Source organism: Dipodomys merriami, unplaced genomic scaffold (assembly GCF_024711535.1).
Source record: "Dipodomys merriami isolate MVZ:Mamm:240054 unplaced genomic scaffold, mDipMer1.0.p SCAF_50, whole genome shotgun sequence".
NCBI classification, from domain to species: domain Eukaryota; kingdom Metazoa; phylum Chordata; class Mammalia; order Rodentia; family Heteromyidae; genus Dipodomys; species Dipodomys merriami.
In genome coordinates, this window is record NW_027206069.1 from 3,589,822 (window position 1) to 3,616,217 (window position 26,396).

The 26,396-nt window shown below is 48.2% G+C and overlaps 1 protein-coding gene across 7 annotated transcripts in view; it reads right to left on the reverse strand.

The window, feature by feature from the left end:
• The window catches only part of Wdr25 (WD repeat domain 25), a 129,381-nt gene that overhangs the window by 91,858 nt on the left and 11,127 nt on the right, over positions 1-26,396 (reverse strand). The window lies entirely within an intron of this gene.

Below are 26,396 nucleotides of genomic sequence, written 5' to 3' on the forward strand. Positions count from 1 at the left end.
TGAGTTCCAAACCCCAGTACCCAACAGAGATGAGCACTAAAACCCAGTACCCCAACAGAAAAAAAATTAGAAACAAAACTAATATTAATTTGCCCGTCAGAGAAAGTGAAATGCTCAAGAAGTTTCCTGGGTCTTTCCATTTTTGTAATTAGCACTATCCTCTTCTGTTTTGTGTTGCTGTAACAAAATATCTGAGGCTGGATAACACACATAGAAAACAGGTTTGCTTAATCTAGTTCTTTCACTGTTGGCCTCTACCCAGAAACAAAGGGGCCTTTCACAAATGGGGGAAGAAAAAAAAAGCAGTGTCACTCTCCTGCCCAAACAACTTAACACACAACTACCATATGTCCCACAGTTTCACTCCCAGACCTGTACCACAGAAATGCCACCACTGATAACCCCAAACCAGAAACAACACAAACATCCAACAGAAGGATGGGGGGACAGTGGAGTCTTCACACAAGGGAACACTACTCAGCAATAAGGACACGTACTGCATACCACAGATGAATCTCATAAACAATCTGCTAAGAGAAAGACGCTAGACACATAACACTATGCACTTTGTGATTCCGTTTATATGACATTCTAGAATAGGCCAGGCTAATCTACAGTGACAGAGAGCAGATGTGTGTAGCCTGGGGCTAGAGGAGGGAGTCTGACTACAAAGGATACTAGCAAGATTCTGGGACAGTGGAAATGACACAAGTATACAGACTTGTCAGAACTTATCCAACACTAATCCGAAAATGGGTATATTTTACTGTGTGTAAATCACAAGCTATACAGAGTTAATTTACTTTTCTTTTTATTTGAAAACTTCAGTAGCCTTCTCCTTGGTATTGAATAAACTCCTAAGGCTTTGGTGTCCTACCAGAAGCCCTTGTGATATAGGGTTCAACTATGCCAACCTCTTCTTCTCACATCATGCTCACCTTGGCTAATATCCCAAACAGGAGGCAATCCACAAGAGACCCCAGCTTCCCCGATGAGAGGACTGGAAATAAAACAAAAAGGCCAATGCTTATACTCAGAGAGATATTGGAGAAGTAATCAGATGTATCTGTGTTTGCCTTAGTAACTTAGCTATCAGGGCATATTTGCAATCAACTACTGTAATAAAGATAGCACTCAATTTTTCAAAGCCATCTCCTGAAACCACTGTAGGCACCCTCCTCAAGCATCAAGAACAGTGTCTTCACTGTCCAGAACCTCGTGTTCAGACCAGCTACAGAAGCCTGTGGCAGAGGGACAGCCACGGTCAGTGAGCATCTCGTGCCTGGTACGGCTAGGCACTTTCCAAGGCTCTGTTTCATTGAATCTTTGCAAGTCCACACAGCAATCACTGTAACTGCAATTTCCGAACAGTATACTAGGCAAGCAAACTCACAGGGAAGACCAGGGACAGCTTCTTTTATTATCGGGGGGGAGGGGGAGGAGGGAGACTGAGACTTGAACTCGGGACCTCAGGCTCTTACTTGGTTGTCTCTCTCAAGGCTGGTGCTCTACCACTTGAGCCTCACTTTCACTTCTGGCTTTTCGGTGGTTCACTGGAGATAAGAATCTCACCGACTTGTCTGCCTGGCTGGGTCTGAACCAGGATACTCAGCCTCATGAGTAGGATTATAGGCATGAGCCACCAGCACCTGACCAGGACCACCCTCACCTCTGGCCCCTACTCCACACTCTTAAGTTCTCCGAAGCCTCTGCTGCAAGGAGGGTCCTGCTCCTCCAGTCACTCCCAGGCTCCCAGGCTGGGGCTGCACTTGATCTTTACAGCCTCTCCCCACTGCCCACCATGTCCCTATCCCCAGTAAGAAGAACTCTGCACTGGAGAAGCACCTGTTAGAGAATCCATTTATGAGGTGGCAAGCCTGGTATTGCTAGCCCTTGCATGGTGCTTGGCCTGTAGCAAGGCCTCCATTACTAATAATCTTTCCTCCTCTGGTGCACACCTCACTCCACATTCCCCGACTTAGCCTGACCCAGCAGGGAGTGGTCCTCACAGGTGGGACAGGGGAGGCTCTTGTTTCTTCCTGACCTCAGTGGCTGCTGCCCAATACCACCTGGAATTAGAGTTCTGACTATCTCCCCCTTCACACCCAGAAGGGCACAGGCCCAGAGTGTTCCGACTTGTTTTCTAAAATGGTAAGTGTTTGCGGCTACTGCAAACTATTAAAACCAAGAGAGATCCACAGAGAGATGGAAAGGGGGAGGGCAATTATTATCAACAAAACCAATGAGAGGGAACAAATGTATTGGGCCAAAAATCTAATAAAATAAGTATGTGGATTCTGGAGCGGCTCCACAGGAAGCAAATTACTCTTCTGCATCTTCCTAGACAATACGCGGGAGAGGCAATTTATTAACTTGCGCCACGTTGGCCTCCACATTAACCTGTCTCCCTAACGTACTTAACTCTTATCCAGGAAACTGCTTACTTAACTTGCATCAGGACACACAGGGCCAATGTAGGTTTGCTATTCACAGCCTCAGATTCAATTTCAAGAGATCCCTGTTCCAATTTCCTGTAGAGAGTTACTCTGTGTTCTAATATATCAGTGTCAGGAAATGCGGCCTTTACTTAATTTCTTCTCATTATTCATACAAGGAGGGATCACCCAGAGCAATTTCTCCTCCTTTGTGTGCCTAACAACAATGATGGGGCTTTTACTTTTCATCCTTTCAAGTGCCAGCTGCTCGGAGACCTCCCCTGCCCTTTGGAGACCTGCGATCAGCTTCTTTGACCAGGGGAGGGGGTCTTTTTGCATGGTGACAAAACTCAAGACGGTAAATTCAAGCTAAACTAGTAGTATTTCTCATTGTTGCATATTCTAAAAGGCAATGCAGAGTCAGAAAGCACAAAGAATAGGCTCAAGCCACCATGTCAGCTTAGGCTAGCCACATCTCAGTGTCCTGGGCCCCTTCACATGCAGAATGAGAAGTTGGACTGCCTCACTGAATCTCCAATTTGGTAAGTCACAGGGCCATTGTTCAAAGGTAGCCACCAGTGGCTCACACCTATAATCCTAGCTACTCAGAAGGCTAAGATTTGAGGATTGTGGTTCAAAGCTAGCCCAAAGCATTAAAGTCTGTGAGACTCTTATTTCCAATTAACACCAAAGAGCCAGAACTGGAGATGTTGCGCAAGTAGTAAGCAAAAAAGCTAAGGAACAGCAACCAGGCCCCAAGTTCAAACCTTAGAACCAGCATTTATAAAGGGGGGAGGGGCTGGGAAGGTGGCTCAGTGGTAGAGCACTTGCTTTGCATGCATGAGGCCCTGGGTTCAATTCCTCAGCACCACATAAGCAAAAAGAAAAAAGCCGGAAGTGGCTCTGTGGCTCAAGTGGTAGAGCGCTAGCCTTGAACTGAAGAGCTGAGGGACAGCGCCCAGGCCTAGAGTTCAGGCCCCACAACCATCAAAAAAAAAAAAAAAAAAAAAAAAAAGGCATCCATGAGAAAGCCCAGTCATAAGACTGACAGGTAGAGCTATGGCAGAGCTGTCCTTAAGTCCCCCGGGCCCCCTTCCCTGGGGCTGCCCTGCAGATTTTCAGGGAGTGCTTGGGGACCCCAAAGCACAGCCTGCAATCTGCTGAGCTTGTTATCTCAACAAGCCTTTCAAATAAATAAGTGCAGGGCTTCAGATTTCCTCTGCACAAGCAAAACATTCTTAATAAGACAGTAATGGAAAAATAATTCATGCATTTTATTTCCTATTTAATGCATTCATGTGTTTTCTACAATGAGCATACATTATTTCAATAATCAGAAGAAAACAAACATTATTAAAGAGAAATTCATTCACACATATTAAAAAAGAAAAAACAACACCCCAGGCCCAGGAAAGACAAGTCATGCAGGTCTGCATACTCTTCTGGCGTCATCTGCTATCATTAACTGGTAATTGCTTTTGTCCCTTCACAGAAGCAAATATCACAAGTGTTTGGAAAAGGTCTGATGAGTCACCAAACGCTGTGCGGCTCCCAGCTGCGTCACTGAGTCCCATGCAGCCTGCGTAAATATTCATAACTCCCGAGTCCACCTCTGGCATTAGAGATGGGAAGGGGTGGCGAGGGGGGCTGGAGAGGAAAGAGAACAGCATTGAAGGGGTAAGGACTCCAGCGTTGGTCCTGATGGGCTACATGACCTTCCACAGAGAACGTGACCTTTCTGCATCTCAGCTTCCACACCAACAGCTGTCACACAGAGCTGAGCAACATTGAAATTTGATATTAGTATGCAAAATAAGAGGGTTTTCAATAAAGAGGGGAGTTCCAAAGCTTCTAAATTTTAATTACATTTAGACCCAAAGCTTGAGAATCTACAAGAAAGGAGGGAAGCAGTAGCATAGTTATCAAAACAGGTCAAAGCCAGGTACTAGTGGTTCACGTCATGTAATGTGATTACATGATCATGTAAGCTTACTGTAATGCTAGCTACTCGTGAGGCTGATATCTGAGGACAGAGTTGGTTCAAAGCCAGCTTGGGCAGGAAGCTTGTGAGACTCTTACCTTCAATTAACCAGCAAAAAGTGAGGAAAAGAGCTATTGTTCAAGTGGCAGAGCACTGGCCTTGAGCAAAAAGGCTAAGGGACAGCACCCAGGTCCTAAATTTAAGCTCCACTATCAGCGAGTAAGTGCGTGCATGGGTGCGCACGTGCGTACGTGCACACATACACACAGAGCCGTGGGTCAATATAAACCCTATAGCTATCTTACCCCTCCTCTTTACCCAGGGTGAGCTCAAGAGTCCTCTCCTACCTCCTATTTGAAGCACAGCCAAGGGTCCTTCCTGTTGTGCATCTTATTCATCTAGAAAGCCCTGTGCTCGGTGCCTTGAGCTCCCAGGGGAACACACTGTCCATATCTCTATCCTTACTCCAATCTCTGGCAACCAGACACAATTGTTCTGGCAAAACTGGGCGCTAGGGCCTACTTGGGCACTAAAGTGTGAAACTGTGGTCCCTGTTCTTAATAATCATATGCTTCAGGGAAAAGCAGAAAAAGCCAGGAGAAAGAACACACCCAGAGCTCTTGGGGGATTTGTGGTCTGGAGGGTTCTTTGATTGCCTGTAACAGGCAGCCACTGCAACTGCCCTGGAAAGACTCCAGCTTCCAACAAGGGCACCCAGAGGAAGGGAGAAGCAGAGCCTAAAGCCATCCATCAGCCCCTGCCAACTGCCAGCCCCATCTACAGCCTGAGGACCACCGGCCAGAGGCTGACCTTGTTATCTCGGCTGGCTGGTTTTCCAGATTTCCATCTCACCTGAGCTGGGAAGATGGACTGGACCCTGAGAAGCATGCAGGCCTGAGAGTAAACAGAGTGTTATTAATGTCAAAGGAGGACAATTACACCCCAAAATGAGCACACAAATAAAAATCTGAAAGTAACTTTTGAGAGATATAGGCCACAATGCAAATTAAATGTCTGAGCACTGAATGTATATCATTACCTAATCTCTCAGAAACTCGCTGGCCTATTAAGATGTTAACTGCAAACTCAGCCTGAGCATCGATCTTTCCTTGGAAGGATGTGGGCAAACTTTGTCTCCTGTGCACAACTCTCTCCACATAGTACCTCCACAAGCAGCACAGCCTAGGGCTGGCTGAGACAGCAGGCTCCTTCCCACCCCTGGCTACCTCCCAGATGCAATTCTGCATCACAGGAAGGGGGAACAAGCTACAGACTTACTGCCACTGAAGCTTAACTCCAATATTCATGAGCCTGTCCAGTTCTTCCACTACCCCTTCTCCATGGTGTGTCATTCATTCATTCACTCATTCACTTACAACCCACGTGTTTATCTTCCTGCCTGGAAGAACTGGAGTTTACCTTGACCTCTAACCTACATGCATACCCTAGGGGTCCTGGAGCTATGCTTGTACAGCAGGTACCAGCTTTGAAGATGCCCAGGGAAAGGTATCTATGAAGCTCGGGACTCGAGATTCCAGCACTGCCACTGGTCAGCACTGTGACCTAGGACACTGATCTTTGTACAAGCCCCATAGGGGAATCTTGGGATACCCATCCTGCTAAGTGCAGTGACTATTCAGATGCCAACGCTTACAGTACCAGCCTAAATCACAATTCTGTTCATTTAAAGCGACTTAAAAAAAAAAAGATATTTCATAGGGCTCTTGTGAAACTGTGGCTATCAAGTAAAGATCTAGCACACAGTAAACACTCAGTTAACAGCAGCAGCTGCTTGGATTGCTCTTACTGTCTCAGCAAACTATCACACACAACTCTTCTGCTTGTGCCAGGGGCAGCAAACACCCCTGTCTCATGCTCCTCGCACAAGCCCACTCCATAGTCAGCAGCCATCTGGCCTGTAAAGCTGACTGGTACCAGATACTGGGACATGCATCCATGTCCACAGGACTTCAACTGTCCCTCCCACTCTGCTTTGAACATGGGCCCCACACGTTAGGCAGGACCTATGCAGCTGCACACGGGTGGACAGCCATCCTCTACCCACACCGTCTCCTCCGAAGCCCTGCTGGCCATCCTCTCTGAGGGCAAGTTCATTGTCATCCACTCAGCAGGCGCATGCCCATGAGCTATACCCAGCTTCCTTGTCAGGAGCAGGCAGCGTAACTCTTCATGCCCCATCTAACACCTGAAAACCAAGTCTCTGCACAGCTTGGCCCTGCCTCCAAATGGCCAACTGCAGAGAGTAACATATGGGTAGATTTTCTCAGAACATCTTCTCTCAGACATTGCCCTAAGCCCTTCACTAAAAAGCACTAAAATCATCAGGCGGTGGCTCATGCCTGTAATTCTAGCTACTCAGGAGGCTGAGATCTGAGGATCGCAGTTCAAAGCCAGCTCGGGCAGAAACGTCCACAGAGACAGAGAAGTGGTGTTGTGGCTCAAAGTGGTAAGAGTCCTAGCCTTGCATTCATGAGGCCCTGGGTTCAATTCCTCAGCACCACATAAGCAGAAAAAGCCAGAAGTGGTGCTGTGGCTCAAAGTGGTACAGCGCTAGCCTTGAGCAAAACTGCTCAGAGACAGCACCTAGGTCCCGAGTTCAAGCCCCACTACCAACAAAAAAAAAAAAAGCACTAAAAATCAAAGTACCTCTAGGCCTAGAGCACTGTAGCACACTGCTCAGGGAGGGTGGCTGCCATACCAGGCCACACAGAGGAAAGCTACCATCTCCCATGGCCAACCCCACTTTCTCACCATTGTGAAAATGTCCGCAAGAAACATCATTCTTTCTCCTCAAGTGAAATCAAAGCAGGAAAAAGTTTCAAACAAGCCGAAAGTAAAGCTGGACTGCAGAATTACTGATCCCACAGGGAGACCAGCCTTGGCTCTGGCCAAGATACCAGAAATACTGTTCGATAAGCAGCTGTCATCCTTCACAGCTTGAAAATACAAGGGTAGTGGCAAGAGGAAAGACAGATTCTGTCCCCACAGAAAGGGAGAGATAAACCTAAGAATGCAAGATAGGAGAGTTCCAAGCGTATCAGTGCCAAGGTCACACAACACATAAGAGGAAAGGTCCCAGCAAGGCCATCACCACAGGGAATAGGTAGATGTCCTCATGGAACAGGAGAGTGAACAAGAGAGATGGGTATATTTTTGGCTTTTTGGAGTCAGAAGTTTGGCCCTTGGGAAACTTGAGTCACATCAGCTTGTCCCAAATCAATGGACCAACGGAAGGGATGGGATACTTGCATGGAAGCTTCCAGTGGAGCCCACTCCTGTTAGGTGAGCCCATACAGATAAGTGTGCATTTGCACTCCCCCGCCCCCCCAACCCACCAAGGGTTCTAGGTTCCGCAGACTTGCTTCCCCAGAGGTCTAAGTGTGGCTCTCCCTACCCAGCTGTCTTCCAGACAGTCATACTACCAGAAGGGGGTATGCTGTTGGTAGTAAACACAGTTTTTGTGAACCATTTCTCTCTTATCTACTGATGCTCCAAGAAAATGAGAATCTAGTCTCCAGACGTTTGACTCACTCCTGAGAATCACAGGCCAATAGAGAGAATGTAGGCTTTGAAATCCAGAGGTCCTGGACCCAGTCTTGCTCTGTCACCTTCTAGCACTACCCCTCCTAGGACCTCTGAGCTCTCGGATCCTCGTGTGCAGGCAAGCATGCTTTCCACATCTCACACATTTGGGGAAGATGAGTCACGTGTGTGCGATGCCTAGCTCTGTGCCAGACACATAGTGGGAACAAAAAGTGACCCTCAGGGAGTTCTCATGCTGTGAGACACAGCCCCTGCTGGAACCTGCACCAACACAGCCTGGCTCCACTCAAGGCACATTAGGCAAGCCAGAAACCAGCAGGCAGGAATTAACTTAATGCTCAGTTTGGCAGTGCTTCCCTGAGTCTGTCATCTATCCTTATCCCTGGAAGCTGCCAGCCAAGCAAACTGGAGTATTGATTGTCGCCATCATCTCGATGAAGTCTGAGGGCCGAGCACTTTATGTGCGTTTCAATTAGAAGACGAGGCTTGCCATTCTAATTCCACCTCAATCCAGCCAGCTTCACTCTGGGCAACAAACGGGCGCCTAAAAAGTTGAGTTAATCAGCAATCTATTAATGGAATCACACCTCCGCATTGATTTTACATTATCATTTCAGAATGATACATATTCATTTTCCATCTTCCATTTTAAGCAAACTAATCAGGAGTTGCGGTGCCATGCCAAGCTCTGGGCATCACTCAAGGACTGCCATCTTGCTGACCATGCACAACAGCTTTGGAAGCTGAGTGGCACCAGCTAACACTGTGCACAGGGCATCCCAGGAGAGGCAGAGGGCTGCCCAGGCCTAGGCTAGAAATTGCATTGGCATAAACAAAGGCTCCCGCCAGGCACGCCAGGCACTGATAACTCACGCCTGTAACCCTAGCTACTCTGAGGTTTGAGGCTCAAAGCCAGCCCGGGCAGGAGTAAGACTCTTATCTCCAATTAACCACCAGAAAACCAGAAGTGGAGCTGTGGTTCAAGTGGAAGAACACTCGCCTTGAGCTGAAGAGCTCAGGGACAGTGCCCAGGCCCAGAGTCCAACCCCCACAGCCGTAAAAAAAAAGACTCCCTTGATATAGAGATGAGGCAGGTATGTCTGTGTGTGGGTTCTCTAGACAAGGGCAGGAAATACTGATGGTATTTTTTTCTGTATGTATTTGTGCATCTCTTTTGGATTCTATACCAAATTCACATATCTCTATTCTTAAAAACAGACTTCAAAAGAAACATTAGAATGAGTTCTTCCTCCTGCAGAGGCTTGCCATCAAACTGGAATTCTCGTGTTCATCAATCTATACAAGCAACTTCAATTTACCCCACTGATATATATATATATTTTTTTTTTTTTTGGTTGGTCATGGGGCTTGAACTCAGGGCCTGGGCTCTCTTCCCCAGCTCTTCAGCTCAAGGCAAGCATTCTGCCATTTGAGCCACAGCACCACTATGTGGTGCTGAGGAATCGAACCCAGGGCTTCATGCATGGACGTGGAGCTTGAAAATAAACTAAGAAAACACAGCTTGCGTGATGAATGGCTGGGGATGCTTACTTGGCACGAGGCCCTGATGAGGGTGGGTCGGCCTGGGCAGCGCAGCCTCCCCAGGCACACGGCACTTCCCAGCTCTCGTTTTCATGCTTCCCATTTTCCTAAGCCCGCAGCCTCTCACGGCGGGTCCTGTGGCTCTGCTCTATAGTCGTCATGAGCATTTGGGACTTTTTCTCTGCTTGTTTAATGACTTCCTCTGGAGGTCAGATAAAGAGAAAATCGATTCCGAATCGTGAATGCTCATTCTAACTGCTCTACAGGAAGGGCTCGGGGACACCTGTAAGCCTTTCATTAGCTCACTGCACCCCAGCTAATTTGGAGATCAGAAAAGTACTCAGTGTACAAGGACTTCAGAGATCACAACCAAACCTCCGTGTTCACCAAATGAAGAAACTTGCCCAGCCTGCCCAGGGCCTCAGCCAGGAACACAGCGTGGGCCTCTGGCCCCGGGCAGCCAGCTCATCGCTCCAACCACCTCCCGTGTCTCACCTGTCTCATCCCTGTCCACAGCAATAATCTCAAAAAGAAATGAGTCACTCCTCACCCCGATCATGCCCATAAAGTCAGGAGGTTGTTGATTTTATTTTTTTAGGGGAAAGTAATAACAAAGGGAAATGGTGGGGGGGAGGGCCTTAAATAAAAGTTGTCCTTCTGACGTGACAGATGGAAAGCTTTGGGGATGGAGATGGAGGAGTGCATGATTGTACCAAGGTAATAACGGCTGTCACATGTCACTACCTTTTGACAGAGGGCACTTGGGAAGAAGAAGTCACAAATAGAACACTTTCCCTTACTTTCTGAGGGGCAGAATAATAATTTACCTGAATTGTCAAGCTCTGTTCCACGCGACATTTGTGCAATAAAGAGAGGTTCAGAAAACCTTCCGTGCCATTATGGGCCTTCACAGGAATAGTGGTAATAACTGGGTTTTAAAAGCCTGTACAATTGAGCAAAACACTTTTAGTACTTATTCCTTCTCATCAGCACCTAGTGATGCCAGTTGTACCCCAGGAGGTAAGCTGCAAAGAGCAAGACTAGGCCCCTCACAGGAGTGCATGCAACAAATGACACCCAAACCCCAGAAATGCAGGGAGAAAATATCAGGGCGGGGGAGGGGGAGGAGGGGAGAAGAACCGCCCCCCCCCCCGCCATGTGGTAAGTTACAGGTGATAAACTGCCCCTCTTTCTGCACCCTCTAGTACTTTCTCATTCTTCTGGCATTCATGCTTGTCCTGTGGAACCAGAAACAAAGTAAAAAGAAATAATTTATCCCCCCAAAAAAATTTTTTTGGAGGTCCGGTCGTGGGGCCTGAACTCTGGGCCTGGGCGCTGTCCCTCAGCTCTTCAGCTCAAGGCTAGCGCTCTACCACTTGAGCCACAGCGCCACTTCTGGTTTTTTTTCCTTTTTGCTTATGTGGTGCTGGGGAATTGAAGCCAGGGCCTCATGCATTGCAAGGCAAGCACTCTACCACTGAGCCATCTTCCCAGCCCCCAAAAAATTTTTTTAATGTGCATGGTGGTTCATACCTGTAATCCTAGCTACTCAGGAGGCTGAGCAAGAAAGTCTATAAGACTCTTATCTCCAATTAACCACCAAAAAACAAAAAAACAAAAGTGGACCTGGGCTCAAGTGGCAGAGTGCCAGCCTTGAGTGAAAAAGCTACAAGTACAGCACCCAGGCCCTGAGTTCAAGCTCCAGTACTGGCTGGAGAGTACTATCTGTATAGCTGCAAGTACAGTGTTATGGCAGGGAAGAAATGGACTCCATTAGGAGTAAGAACACCTGCCATAGAGACCCTTCTTGAAGCAGCCCTGAAGGGCAAGGGCCTGGCTGTGAGATGGTGGGGAATGCTCTGAAGATCACTGATTCCAGAGAAGCCTGAGATACTGTGGAGAGAGAGGGCGTCAACCCCCACCACGCTTGGAACCACATGGACAGGACTGGTCTGAGCCTGAGTCGGGCAGACAAGACGATGCATAATGAGGTGGTTTGCTATGAGACTGGTGTGGACGGAGGGCACAGGAGCCAAGCAGATGCCACGTTCAAGCAGACCCGTGCTGGCTCACTGTGGCTGAGGGGGAGGCCATGCTGGGGTAGCAGCCGCCGACACACCCCAGAGGCCCAGAGGAAATATTACTGCAAGACAAAAACTGAATTATGAAATCCGCAAGCAATAATTAGTTTAAATTACTACTTCTACTTGAATAATTAAACACGCTTATTTTCACTCACTGATGTTTTATTCATTACCATACATCTTTCCTGAAAGTTGTTTTTGAACATGAATATTCTTTTATTTGCAAAGATCCCACAGAGATTTACTATGCTAATTTCCAACCTTTCTTCTAAAATAAAAACAATAACAAAACACTCCCAGATTATCACCATTAGTGACTGCTGTGTGTGGTCCATTATCAACTTAAGTCACGGCAACTGGCGGGAAATGGTGTGGGTAGTTGTGAAGTTAGTCACACACCAAAGCCCCTGAAAATTCACTACTGAAAGGGAGATATTTAAATAAACTCCAAGCGATTATGAAAATAAAAAGACCCGAGTGCAGAAAGACCATTCAGGCACAGACGGCAAGTGCCTTGTGCTTTCTATCACACTGTCTATTAATGCAAGTGTTTCTGCATTTCCATAAACAATGTTTGAATTTTTTAATTATACTTTTATTATCTTTAAGTAGTTGCACAAAGGAGTTAGCATTCAACAAATCAATGTTTGCATTTTTAAGTCTTATTTGTATACCCTAGAGCCAGGATACCCGTAAGTACAGTAATAGAGGCTTACGGTTTTTATTAAACAAAGTTACCTTTGGGAATAAGGCCTAACTCTTCCCTGCTGGGCTATTAGCTGGCGTTGGCTGAATGGCAGGACTCCAAAGCCTCGCAAATGCCAACAAGCTGGGCCCGAGTCAAACCCAGACTGCCACGACTGCAGAGCCGCTCTGCTGGGCACCAGGAGCCAACTGGTCCTCGGGGGGACCACAGAGCCTACTTAATGTGCAGGCAGAATGGAGAACAGCTGGCCTCAGTGGATAAATGTAACAGATAACCATGGAATGTCACTGTGGTTGTGTGTACATGCAAACCAGTCCTACTACTCAAGGACAAGAGTTCTAGAGGGGAGAGATGGGCTTTGTGCCCACAGTGCCAGTCTTAGAACTGGCCAGCCTTCCTTGAACATGCACTGTGTGAAACTAATTAAACTGAGGTTGCCTGAGGCCTCACTAGATTTCTCCATCCTCAAAGGTGGGAACCAGCGGCCTAGGCCATAGAAGGCCCCCCAAAAAATCATTTGGTCTATGACAAGACAGACACGGAATGATTCTCATCAGCTGCCTGCACTGATAATTTTGCATGGCCATATTGATGTTATAAATATCCAAATGGCCCTCAGTAGAATACGAGGCTCCCCATCCTTGTAATAGCATCCTTCATTCATCCTCGTCATTCAGCTAAGGTGTGAACCGCCCCGCCCCCTCCTTGGGCCCTGAGGTGTAAGTGGGCGCAGTGCAGCCTGAAGCCTCTTGCTCTGCCTGGCATTCCACCCTCCGCTGATGGAAGTTCAGGTAGATCTCTTCTACACCTATTGCAACCAGTCTTTTGGAGTGACAGGGAAGAGAATTTCTCAAATTTTGAGTTTCCAAATGAAAAATGACTACCCACTGAACAGATCGATGAGCTGTGCCATCAATTTGGCCTTCGGAAGATGAAGGGACTCTTGAGGCCACCGGCCAGGGCTCAGCTGGTTCTAGAAGTCAACATGATCTGCGTCATCCTTAGAAGCATCAGGAGGCAGAGCAAGGCTTCTGCGAGGCTTCTGTTCCCATGGCAACAACTTCACCGGCCTGTTGCTGGGAAAGGAATGGAAGAAGGGAACTAGAGAGGGAGGGGGAGGAGCACCAGAGGAAAGGCAGGGAGGCAGGCAAGCATGGACAAGAAGGAAGGAGGAAAAAGTAAATAAAAAGACACGAGAGGAGGATGCAGGGGGAAGAGGGAGGAATGTGAGGCAAGGAAGTCAATGGGAAGAACCGACATATGCAGAACTTGGGGGCGCAGGGGAATCGCCTACAGAAATGCAGCAATCTGTATGCAAAGACTGCTCTAGTTTCACTCATTAGAGGCAATGCATTTCATCTCTCAGTTGCTGCCTCCAGACACACTCAATTACCCGATAAACCACGGGAAAGCTGTGGAAAAATGTCAATGTGGTGAGTGGTCTAAATCCAAACCCTCACTAATGTCAACCTTAGCCCTAAAGGCTGCCTGGGTTAAATCCAGAAAGGGGGCGGGGAGGGAGAAAAAGAAGTAGGGGGAAGGAATGAGAACCTGATAAGGAGTAAACAGCTGCCATAAGGATGAGGCATTATTGGCACTTTGTACGTGAGCTCTGTCAGCCTCATTAGCAAGCCGACCCACTGCTCTTGCTCATGATTTAACAAGGAAGCAGGCCTTGAAATCTGAAAGACATCCAGGCTGAGCCTGGTTGTAGCATCACGACTCTGGCCCCCAGATAGGGAATGTCAGCTGGGAGCCAGTGTGCATGTGTGTGTGTCTGCGTGCGTGTGTGCGCACACACACATGCATGCATGTATGTATGTGTGTGTGTGTGTGTGTGTGTGCGCGCGCGCGCGTACCACAGCTTGCGAAACTCTAAGTGACTGGGGACAAACTCTATAGCTGTTCTTCCCTGAAACCCCTAAACAAATCATCTGTTAAGTAACAAGAGCCCTCTAACTGCAACACGGTCCCCAAACTGGAAAAATGTGAAATCCAATAAAGTCCACAGTGCAGCTAACAGAGTTATTTCTTCGTTTGACCGATGTACTGCGGTTACGTAAGGTGCCAGCAGCTGGGACACTGGGTGAGGGCATGTGGGAACTATGGATTACTTTTACCACTCTCCTCTAAATCTGAAATTATTTTTCGAAGTTTTACAAGAAAAATAACAAGGGCTCTTTGAGACTGAGGCTCCTGTTTTCCTAACAATGATTTATCTTTTTCATATAAAACCAGTGCCCTTGACAGGGCTTATAACTATCGTCAAGTTTTACTGGAACGATGGCTGAAACATTACAGCACAAACCATGCTCCTGCGGCCAAAGTGAATTATTAAAGCTAACACAGGCTGGCAGCGTCCCTTCGCTCTGAAGCTAGAACACACAGGAGGGGCGTGCTTCCACGCATGATTCCAAGAGTGAGGGCTCTGACCCAGGAAATGGGACATGCTTTGAAGGGTGTGCATGCCAATCTCTTCATCCTCCCTACTCCTGAGCTGACTCCAGCCTCATAGGTCTTTCTAGACTCTCCTGGTTTTATGTTCAATCCCTGGGCCTGGTCTGACTGACTGGCAGTTTGCTGATGGCAGTGCCTCAGGACTTTTGCACAGACTATTCCCTCTGTTGAGAATGCCCTTCAGGGTCCTGGGGTATGACCCCCCAGCCTCTGTGAGGTCCTGACACCTCCCCATCCTCCCTCTGCAGCGCAGTCACGATGCTGATGCTGCACTGTCAGCTCTGCCCCTGCTGCCTCCTCCTCTCAAGTAAGGCAGGGCTGTGACACCCGAGCCTGCATTCATCTCCGTGTCCCACTCTGTCCCAGCCCCCAAGTCTTGTCATAGACGCTGGATGAATGAAATAGTATGAGTCAAGTATGGGGACAATTCTCTCTAAAGAGAAAATACTGGTAACAACTTTCCATCTTCTATGGAAAGGTCACAAAAATTCTATTTGTGGCGAACGACGGAAGTGAGCCCCTCTAGAAAAAACTGACTTTGCCACCAAACAACAGGTCCAGTCCCACAATGTATGTGCGGCACAAACATCCTCTTCCGACCGAGAAGCCGAAAAGCTTTTCAGAGGTTTTGGTTTCCTTGACAACGGCATTGCAAGGGACAAGCAGGAAAATAATTAAAAAGTATGTTCCCTTCGCTTGCGGTTCTGTAAGTTTCCTTAAGCAATAGTGAACAGGCCACGCTGGACAATGCCAGTGTGGGCAGAGCCCAGGGCATACTGGCCTCCACTCCCTCTATGCCCTCTTGAAGTCGGGGCCCTCAGCGAAGGACTTGAGCCATGAGCCTCCTGTACAACAATGACCAGGAGAATGACAGGGCAGATGAACAAGAGAAGCACTTTGAAGGGCCAGCTCGCTGGCCAAACACTTCCTTTTTCCTCTGACAGTTCTTTCAGCTAAGTATTATGATTGCCATTTGTCAGGAAAGAAACTGAGGCACAAAAAGATCAACCCAAGCAGTAAGGCCTTCAGCAGCTTCCCACAGAGATGGCTGCCCCCCCCCATCTCATCCAGGGCAGCCCACCATGACCCACAGGTGCTGTGGCCTCTCCCCTGGGCCTCTGTCCCCATGTGAGAGCACCTGGGTGCTCTGTGCAGCAGGAAGTGGGCAGGCAGCTCAACGCCGGGCAGGCAGCTCAGTGCCAGCCAGGCAGCAGCATTGGTCCTGCCCTTGATTTACACCCTTTTCCTTTTGGGTGGCTTTAATGGCCTGTTTTCTTTTAACAGCTTTACTACGTTCGTATCTTTTATTGTAGGCTTCTTCAAATCCTTTCTGGATTTATGATTTATAAATAAGTAACATACGAACACATAAGCTACAAGCACCAGCCCTAGACTATTACCTGGAAGCGTAAACACAAACATTTCAGCAGACATGGCATACAATCATTGCTCTGCTTTAGCTCCCAGCAGTTTCCAAGGCCCCAGCCTTGGACACATTTAACAAACCCCTTCCCAGAGGGATGCCTGTCTCACGCATCAGAGGTGAGGGATAGGCCACAGCGTGTGACTGAGAGCCCCAAAGGTCTTCCATAATCCTGAGGTTCAATGGGGCCAGGAGAGTAGGGCAGACCAAGCAGGGATTATTTATTCACAGATGTCTTTTAAGCACCTACTAAGTTCCCAGTTCTTTTCCAGTGACTGGGACTACAGGGAGAAAGAAGAAGTTCCTGCCATCATGAAAATTATATAGAAACTTACCTAATTGAGATAGGACCATAAGACTCAAACAGTTAAAGGATGTCAAGCACCAATGGAAAAATCCATGAGATTCTTCCCTCCAATTAACCAGCAAAAAGATAGAAGTTTGGGCTGTGGCTCAAATGCCAGCCTTGAGTGAAAAAGCTGAGACAGAGCCCAGGCCCCAGTACCACCACAAAAAAAAGTGGGGGCGAGGATAATGGGCCTTGCTAGAGTCATGTGACTACCCTGTGGCACTTCAACCAGGGAGGTATCTAGAACAATCTCAAAATGTAGGGACAGGAAGGACTGACCTCAAATGCCTGCTCTCTGCTTTGGACCAATGTGTCCTACTCTGGTCCTCAGTTTTCTCATCTATGGAGTGGGCATAAGGATGCTACTGCAGCCATCTGACATCAAGGAGGCCCATCGCATACCTGGTACTTTTATCCTAAGAGTCAGCTATGGGCGGGGGGGTGGGGGGGGCGCGGGGTGGGGGAAGGGGGAGGGGAGGAGATGGAGGGTAAATGGAGGTGGAAGCATATAAACCAGACATTCGGGCACTATGGTCGAAAGCCATCTCCCTGGCTGCCCTCAGGGGCCCTTCTCTGCCCACACTACAGTCAGCTGGCCTAACGCAAGGCCCAAAGAACCTATGGATCATGTGGCAGCATGTCCAGAAGCCTGGCTGGTAACACTTTCAGGACTCATAGTCCAACACCTCAACTACTGCTCCTACCTTCATGCTGCCGGGCCGGAAAACAGAACGGGGCAGCTGCACCTAGAAGGCCCAAGTCCCCTGAGAAGCCAGTGTGGGGTCGCGGGTGTGGGGGTGTGCACAGGGCGATCCCAGCTGTCCCCAGCCACGGAGGCCAATCGGATGCAGAGCCTGGCGCGCTCAGGAGCACAGATCAGGAGGCAATTACAGAGCAAACCCAAGCACAGAGTGGTGGCTAATGCCTTCCATTTGCGAGGGCTTTAGCGTTTACACAGTGGTTTCACACGCCTAACCCTGGCTGATCCTGCCAGCCCCGTGAGGCAATCCGTACACAGATGAGAATGCTGAAAGACGCCGCACAAAATTTAGCAGAGGCAGCTTTGCACACGTTTGAATATGTAACGCGCAGCCTTGTGCCAGGCCTGTGGTCCATGTCAGGACCCAGAGCGGCTCGCTCAGAGCAGCTTGCAGCCAACCAGCCACACCGGCCAATACTCAGGGCGCATGCCATGTCCTCAGGGGCCCGGGAGCCACCTGGACGCCCTGCCCGCCGGCTAACCACCTGCACTCTTCCTCACCAGGCCAGAACCCACGGCGATGAGTCAGGGGGCCGGAAAGTTCTTCCTCACTGCGCCTTCCACAGGGGCTCCTGCAGCCAGTCCGAATCTGCCCCTAGTCCCCAGAGCCTGGCAGCCCCGCCAGCACCTGACGCAGCCACCACGCACACCCTAGGGAGCGACAGCAGGGCCCTGCTCCACGGTGCCAGCACGTTTCGGAATACACTTGAAAAATGGGAGCGAAAGAACCTGAAAGGAGCCCAGGAGGAAAACAAGCGCGTGTGCGAACCAAAGGGCACGAGGAAAATGTGTTTTAATTGGTGTTTTGTGCCTTTCAAAATAACACTTCAACTAGTTCAGAAACAGACCTTTTGGATGTGTGCATGCTCCCTGGTCCCCCGCAGTTGTTGGGCTGCGTAAACACACTGTGAGGAGGGAGAGAGAAATGACTGCTTGGGAAACTTTTAATACTAGCGTGTATGCGAGTTGGAATTTGAAACCCAGCAGCTTTAAAAAAATGTTCGGAAAGCAATTTTGGTATTAGTCTAAATAATTATAGATCACACTCACTTAGATAAGGGCTTTTGCCCCCTCGGGACTCCAAGGGAAGTTTCTAGGTATGATAGTTAAGCAACATAGTTGGTTATTACAAAGGCTTTGCAGGAGCAGTGCAAATTGGTATAATCCTTTTGGAAAGCAACCTGACAGGAGACGTATCGGGACCCATGAAAATGTACAACCCTTTGACCCAGCATTCCCACTTCTGGGAATCAATCTGAAAGAAATAATCCGACAGAAAAGGGTCTCATGCATGAAGATAACCACTTCAGCATTATCTATAATAGCAAAAATTAGAACCCACCCAAGTGTCCAAGGGGGGGCTAAGTAAATTACAGTTAATCAACTCAATAGAGCGCCGTGGAACCAGAGAAAATTGACGGTCCTCCAAAGACAGAGGCGGCCGGTGGTGCTGCGGCGGGCAGCTGGGGGAGAATGTTAAGTGGGAGACGCAGGCTGCAGAAGCACGGGTGCACTCTGGGAAAAAAAAACCCACAGCCCATGTGGACCGGGAATCAAGAGGAGGGGGAACAAGGATAATCACAAGCTCTATCAGAGCTGGGAGATTTTCTCCCATCATCTTGAAATGCTATCAAATCATCTTCATGAAAAAGGAAGAGGACGGGGTCCGGAGAAAGGAGCAATGAGGCCAAGGGGGGGCTCAAACGCCCCAGGATCACATTTTTGTCACTTTTTTTTTTTCTGCTGGTCCTGGGGCTTTTTTGGCTCAAAGTTAGCATTCTTCCACTTAAGTGACAGCTCCACATCCAGCTTTTTAATGGTTAACTGGAGATAAGAGTCTCACAGACTTTTCTGCCAGGGCTGACTTTGAACTGCGACCCTCAGATCATGGCTCTGAGTCACCAGCCCCTAGCTCTGTCCCTGGCTTTACAGAAGGCAGGACACAGCAGGGGCAGAGTGACTCACCGGTCCAGGCTGGGATATGATCTGGTATCTATCCATCTCTCACTTACATCCCCCACCATGGGGCAGACCGCTCCGGTTGCCATGTTTTGTGGACCCTTCTCCACATTCTAAAATGACTGAAGACACCAAAGAGCCGCCGGCTAGGAGCACTCCAGCCACCGACACTTAGCACATCAGAAATGAACACTGAGGACGCCAAAAAACATGTATTAACTTATGCAAAACTCCTAATAATAAACCCACCACATGTTAACATAGATAACATATTTCCTATAAAAAATAATGACTGGATTTTCCAAGACAGAAAGGAAATTAGTGAGAAGGAATTGTTTATATTTTCACAGATCTCCTTACTGGCTGGCTTAATACAAGACAGCTGGGTTCTCACAGCTGCTTCTGTATTTAATCTACTGCAACAGAACACGTCCCATAGCCTCTGGGAAACTCCAGCTACACTCAGGAGAGAATGAGAGAGAAAATGGCAAATAACTTCTAGGTGTTATTATGAAAATAGTTTTGACCCTCTGAAAGGGTCTGGGGGCCCCCAGGGATTGCAGACCACACGGAAAACCACAGTAATAAATGACAGCATTAAAAGCAACCGCTGCTGTATTGGGGGTAGGGGATGAAAATGAGACATATAGTCAGAGCTTAACTATGTGGAATTATGTGTAAGATTGGATGGAAATATATGCCAAAGTCTGTAGTCATTGCCTCTAGGTAAAGACACAATAGGAAATTTTTTTTTCTTCTTTCTATCTGGTTTTATTTTCCATAGTGTATGTGTTTTTCTTTTATGATCAAAAACAATGTATCTTTTTTTTTTTTTTGAGGAAAGGTTTAGGAAAGTGTGTGTAAGTGTGCCCTGGTGGAACCAGGCTCGTGGGAAGGTTATTTTAAATCATTAGTAGCCAGCCTTGGTGTGGGGGAGCATCAGGAAACAAGGCTACTGGGGACAGCAGCAGCTCCTTAATACGTCAATCGATCGCTGGCACCCGCGCACATTCATCATGGTGGCACACGGCCCGCCTTGGCCCACTGACAAGAACTGAAACTGGCTCGAGCTAATCACTGCTAGATGAAGGTCAAATATAGGTGACTATTTATCAGATCTCAGAGAGGGGGCAAGTTGGCCACACTCTAAAGCCATGGGACAATTACAGAGGGAAAGGTCCAGAAACCTGATTAGAAAAGACTATACATTGTTCTCTGCTAAAAAAAAAAAAATTAATAATAATAGTAATGAGATAACAAAACTCAAAGTCAAACAACACATCAGTGGGAGGGCGGGGATGGACTATGACTAAGGGTCAACATGGTTAGTATGTAAATTGCCTGGAGAAGAATGTTAAGACCACAGAAGATTAATGAACAGGAACCATGAGGACAAACACTGATTTCACATTCACAAAGTGCCAGGACCCAGAGCTGTCCATAAATGAACTCATCTGGTCCTCCAACAAGATACTATTAAATTAGTAGGCGTTTTAGACAGCCATAATTCTGCCATCAGGGAGGGCAAGAACGAAGCCCTGTCTGCCATACACGATATGTGAGCCAGGTTAGAACACTGCAGGGCCACGCACAGGAATGACATCAGTCGGCACCCAGAGGGAGAGCTGTGCTGGCGACTGGGGGGGGGGGGGGGATTCCAGGCTGCACAGGAACGACATCAGTCGGCACCCAGAGGGGGGGGGGTGGATTCCAGGCTGCACAGGAACGACATCAGTCGGCACCCAGAGGGAGAGCTGTGCTGGTGACGGGGGGGGGGGGGGGGGGGGGGCGGGATTCCAGGCTGCAGAACAGGAGGGAGGGAAGAGAGGAGTGTGCACCGAACACTGCGAGCCCTGGCCCTCTCCCTGGCTCAAGGCCAGGAAGGCTTCAGCAGGCCTAGAGCCCACCCAGGGGAGAGAGAAGACTCCTCTGGAGAAAATGCAACATTAAACGTCATAAGCACCAGTCTCCCTCTGAACAGCCCTTACACACAAACACACACACACACACACACACACACACACACACACACACATATAAACGTCATAAGCACCAGTCTCCCTCTGAACAGCCCTTACACACACACACACACACACACACACACACACACACACACACACACACACACACACACACACACACACACACACACACACACACAGAGTCAGCCTCCCTCCTGTATCTATAGGAACAACAGCAAATCTCTAACCAAAGTCTACAGGAGCCAGAAAGAGAAACATTTCAGAAAACAAGAAAACAGAACTTAGAGCTAAGACCTTGTAAGTGTTCAGTTAAACATGATATGCCAGCCAGGCATCGGTGGCTCACACCTGTAATTCTAGCTGCTCGGAAGGCTGGGATCTGAGGATCACGGTTCAAAGTCAGCCCAGGAAGAAAAGTCCCTGAGACTCTGATCTCCAATAAACCACCAGAAAACCAGAAGTGGTGCTGTAGCTCAAGTGGTAGAGCACTAGCCTTGAGCTGAAGAGCTCAGGGACAGCGCCCAGGCCCAGAGTTCAAGCCCCACACCGACAAAAACAAAAACAAAAACAAAAAAAAACCCACCAGGGTAGGAAAGTCTGTCAGAGTCTTACTTTCAAAAGGCTGGAAGTGGCTTTGTGGTTCAAGTGGAAAAGCACTAGTCTTGAGCAAAAAGCAACTCAGGGACAGCACCTAGGTTCTGAGTTCAAGCCTCAGGACCGGCACAGACACACACACATACACAAAAAAAAAAGTCATATTTTTAAAATGGAACAGTTAGGAAATGAGTAACAGCTTTTAGAACTTAGAAACATGGTAGAACAACACTTCTGAATTTAAGGTATACTGTATATGTGTATATGTGTGTGCACGTGTGTGACATATGTATGCCAGTCCTGATTTTGAAATCAGGGTCTGGTGCTGTCCCTTAGCTTTTCTGCTCAAGGCTGAGACTCTACCACTTGAGTCGCAGCTCCACTTCTAGCTTTTTTTGCTGGTTAACTAGAGATAAAAGAGTTTCATAGACTTTCCTGCCCCAGGTGGCTTTGAACTGGGATCCTCAGATCTCAGTCTCCTGAATATCTAGGGTTACAAGTGTGAGCCACCGGCGCCTGGCTTATGTTATACTTTGAATTTTTAAATTAAAAGCAAAAGTACCATTTTTTTTTAAAGGATTAAAAGCTAAGGTTGGAGAAAACCTCACAGAAAACCGGAAAGGCAAAGAGAAAACGAGACAGAAAAGGTCAGATACGCGCAACTCAATCTGGGGACATGGAGAATATCCACTAATTAGAATCCCAAATCAAAGACGCCAGCCAACTGCAGCCGCAGCTCGGTCTGGGTGCTTCTTGTTGCTCAGGAGGGCGGCAGCCATGGAAGCAGGCTGGGAGAGCTCCAGCCTAGGCAGAGCAGAGCTAGCACCCCCTGGATCTGACTTCTCATGTTCTCAACACCTGGGCCTATATCCCAGGGCTCTATCTGGAGGTAGGACAGCCTTCTGGAAGCTTTTTGGAAGGGAGGCTGTGTGTGAAGGCAGGCCTGGGACCTGAGCTACCAACCATAGCTGTTCCCAGAATTCCCACACCTAGTGTCCTAGTCCTGAACTGCTTTGCCCCCCTATACAGAACAGCCACGTTAGAGCTGTCTGTCCATCCATCAAGGAGAAGGGACAACAGAAAGAAGAGCAAAAGCCGGGTGACAGGGTGAAGGGTAGAATGACTCGCCTGTCATCATTTACAGGAAAACATTACTACCGTCGAGCAATTTTTTTTTTAATTTAGGCTACAAAAACCAAAGTGCCAGATGAGGTGACAGACGTGAAAAACAACTGGAGGGAGGTGTTGCTCACCAACTGCTCACAGCCACCACACTTGAGTGGAGGGCCTAGGGAAGGTCTGTTTCTGCCATTTTCTTTTTTTTTTTTCCTAGTTGTGGGGTTTGAACTCAAGGCCTGGGCACTGTCCCTGAACTTCATTTGCTCACGGCTATCACTCTATCTTTAGAGCCACAGCACCATTTCAGGCTTTTTCTGTGTGTGTGGTACTGAGGAATGGAACCCAGGGCTTCATGCATGCTAGGCAAGCACTCTACCACTAAGCCACCTCCCAGCCCTCTGCCATTTTCTTGCATAGTTCTCCAAAATTTTTACTGCTTTTATAATGAAATGACTTAAATATAAAACAATTTCATTGGCAGTACTGGGATTTGGATACTCAGCTCTGTGCTTTCTACCCCTTGAGCATTTTTTAAGAAGACAAATGATGTTTCCGTCATTGGGCACTAGGTAGATACCCTTTTTTTTCTTTTGGCAGTACTCGGGGGTTTGACCTCAGCATCTCGCCCCTGCTCAGCTTTACTTGATCAACTTGCTTGCTAGTCTAGTGCTCTACTACTTGGGCCATACCTCCAGCCCTGTTTTTTGATGGTTATTTTGGAGATGAAGTCTCAGAGGTTTTTCAAACCATGATTCTCTGGCTCTCAGCCTCCTGGGTAGCCGTCGTGTTCCCTGGGGACTCTGTCAAAGGAAGATGGGGCGGGATAAGGTCTGCGTGGCTCCATAGTGAGACGGGCACTTTTAACAGTCTTCTGTGTCCAAGTTTTTAAAGCAGCAAGAAATTACTAGACTGTCTCAACTCCTAAGTGTGCCAATTTTACAATCTGCATTTTTCAATTACATTAAAAGCATTTTTCAAAATTGCTCCATTCTCCCCTTAATGACATGCGATGAGAACAGAGAGGCCCACTCCCTGAGGACAGAGCCTGCACCCTCTCGCCACCCTTGTCTGCTGGCTGGCATCTACAGGGAGAGCGGGCAGCCCGGCCCTTGGCTCAAGGGAGTGATGGTCCTACAGAGAGGGATTGCCGACTTCACCGCAGCACAGCCGCATCTCACACCCCAGCCCGGGGTTTCTTCTGTTACAGAACAAACTTGAGAAGCAACAGGGACTGGGAAAAAAAATCTCGTTTGTTGGCCTCAAAATCATCTCGGCTTTCACATGAGTGAAGAGGAGTGTCAAAAACACTTCACCTCCCACAGAGGGAAAGTTCCAGCTTAAACACTCCCAGCTCTTCCCAGAGGCTCTGTGGCCTGGCTGTGGACCAGCCAAAGCCAAAGGCCCCTCTGAGGCCAGTCAGATGGCTTACAGCTTTCCCTGGAAGGTGGGAAGAGACAGGAACGTGCGTGGGTCCAGGGCTGTGTTCCCTGGGCTGAAGCCTTCCCCTCTGTGAGACTCGGTCAAAGGAAAATGGGATGGGGTAAGCGCTGCGTGGCACACACCTACACATGCACACGTGCGCGCACACATACGGGCCATTTTCTCCCTACCTTCACCTAATTACCCTTGATACACTGTTAATCAGTGACTCCCCAAATACCAAATGCCCACCACCACAACCAAACCTCCTCCCTCCCCAGCTGCGTCTCTCATTTCCAGTGGCTCAGCCCAGCCTCGTGCCTGGAATAAACCGCCCGCCATCTGCATAATGCCAACAACCCCTCGCTCCACACACCAAATCAACTCTCAATTACATTTCATAAAATCCATCAGGAATAATTCTTCCCAAACTGAACTAAAACCCTTGCTCTGGCACTTGGATCCATAAATCCCTGGTCTTTGAATGTGAAATAGATCACATTCTACAAAGCGCCTCTAAGATCCCCCAATATAATCAGAGTAGCTAACAATGATAAATCAGCAGAGTCCTGTAATACATAAAAATGCAAATCCAAACCACCATGGAAATCATCTCCGCTCCTCCTGGCCCTCCGCACAACCACCGGAATTAAAGCTGGACGAGCTTGGGCCCCACGGGGGAGGAGGAGGCATGCCCGCTCCTCCCCCCACCTCCAGAGGCAGGAAGGAGCTTGGCTCTTTTTGCTTGGAGTCTGAGGGCCAGCTTCCCGGCTGGCCTCCATCACCGTCCTGCTCCGTGACCGGACCAGCCCCTCAGCCCTTTGGTGGGATTTAGAACTGCACTGGGAAGGGCTGGGCCATGGCCACCTCTCTGTCCTCTCCTCTGTGCGCCTGTCAGTGGCCACAGAGATGGGAAGCTGCATGGGAAGGGTCAAACTGAGGTCTGCGGCCTCTGACCCAAAGTTCTTTCCTTCAGGTGCAATCTGGCATCACCTGACTGGAGGATGGTGGCACAGCTCCCCTTCTGGGTCTCGTCAGCTGTGCACCCCGTCACCAGCAGGAGCTGAAGCCTGTCTCCCATCACGGGACCGTGTGCACGGACCTGGCCCTCCGGACACACCTTGCATGTACGAAGCACCAACAATCAGCACCAACCATCTCCAATAACCTCTGCAAAATGTCAAAGTACTGATCTCACTAACACGAAGAATGAGACAGTTCACAAAAATCTGCATGTGTGCCAAGCTGGGCTGTGCAACGTTCACAGATCTAAGAGATATGTCAACCTGCAGAAGTCGAGCTGGTCTGTCTTTTCCACCATCGTTTTTGAAGCAATCAGTGCAGACACGGGGCAATGGGAACGCATTTCTGCAGCCTCTAGTTTGGGTCAGGCACAAGGCTGGATCATCTTTTTGAATCCACAGCAACACCCTTAATCATTCCATTTTACCAATAAGGAACTGGAGGACCAGAAAGGCTAAGTGATCTTCCCAAAGTCACACAGCTACCAAGCAGCAATACAGAACACTTTAAGTCTGCCAAACAATTTAAGTTAAACAGAGAGAGAGAAAGAGAGAGAGAGAGAGCATGCTTTAGCTAAAGCCTGGGTATAAATCAAAACCTAATTTCGTCATATTAAAGCAGCAGAAGAGACAACATTTTTGTATAGGCATGTTCACTGCAGTACTCATTGCTTATAAATGGAAGCAAGAAACTATAGGGAACCACATGGAAGAGTGAGGCATACAAATATTTGGGGAAATTTTTGGCTTTGTTTAGGTGCTGGAGATGAAAACAGAACCTAAGGCCTTGCACATATTAGGCAAGTGCTCTACCCCCTCAGTCCTGAAAGTTTTTAAAGAGGAAAAAAAATAATTCCATGCAAATAATACAAAAGACAGGTTTGGCTGGGTGCCAATGGTTCATGCCTGTAATACCAGCCATTCAGGAGAGTGAGAACCAGAGGATCATAGTTCAAAGCCAGCCTGAGCCAAAAAGTCAGAGATTTCATCTCCAAGTAAT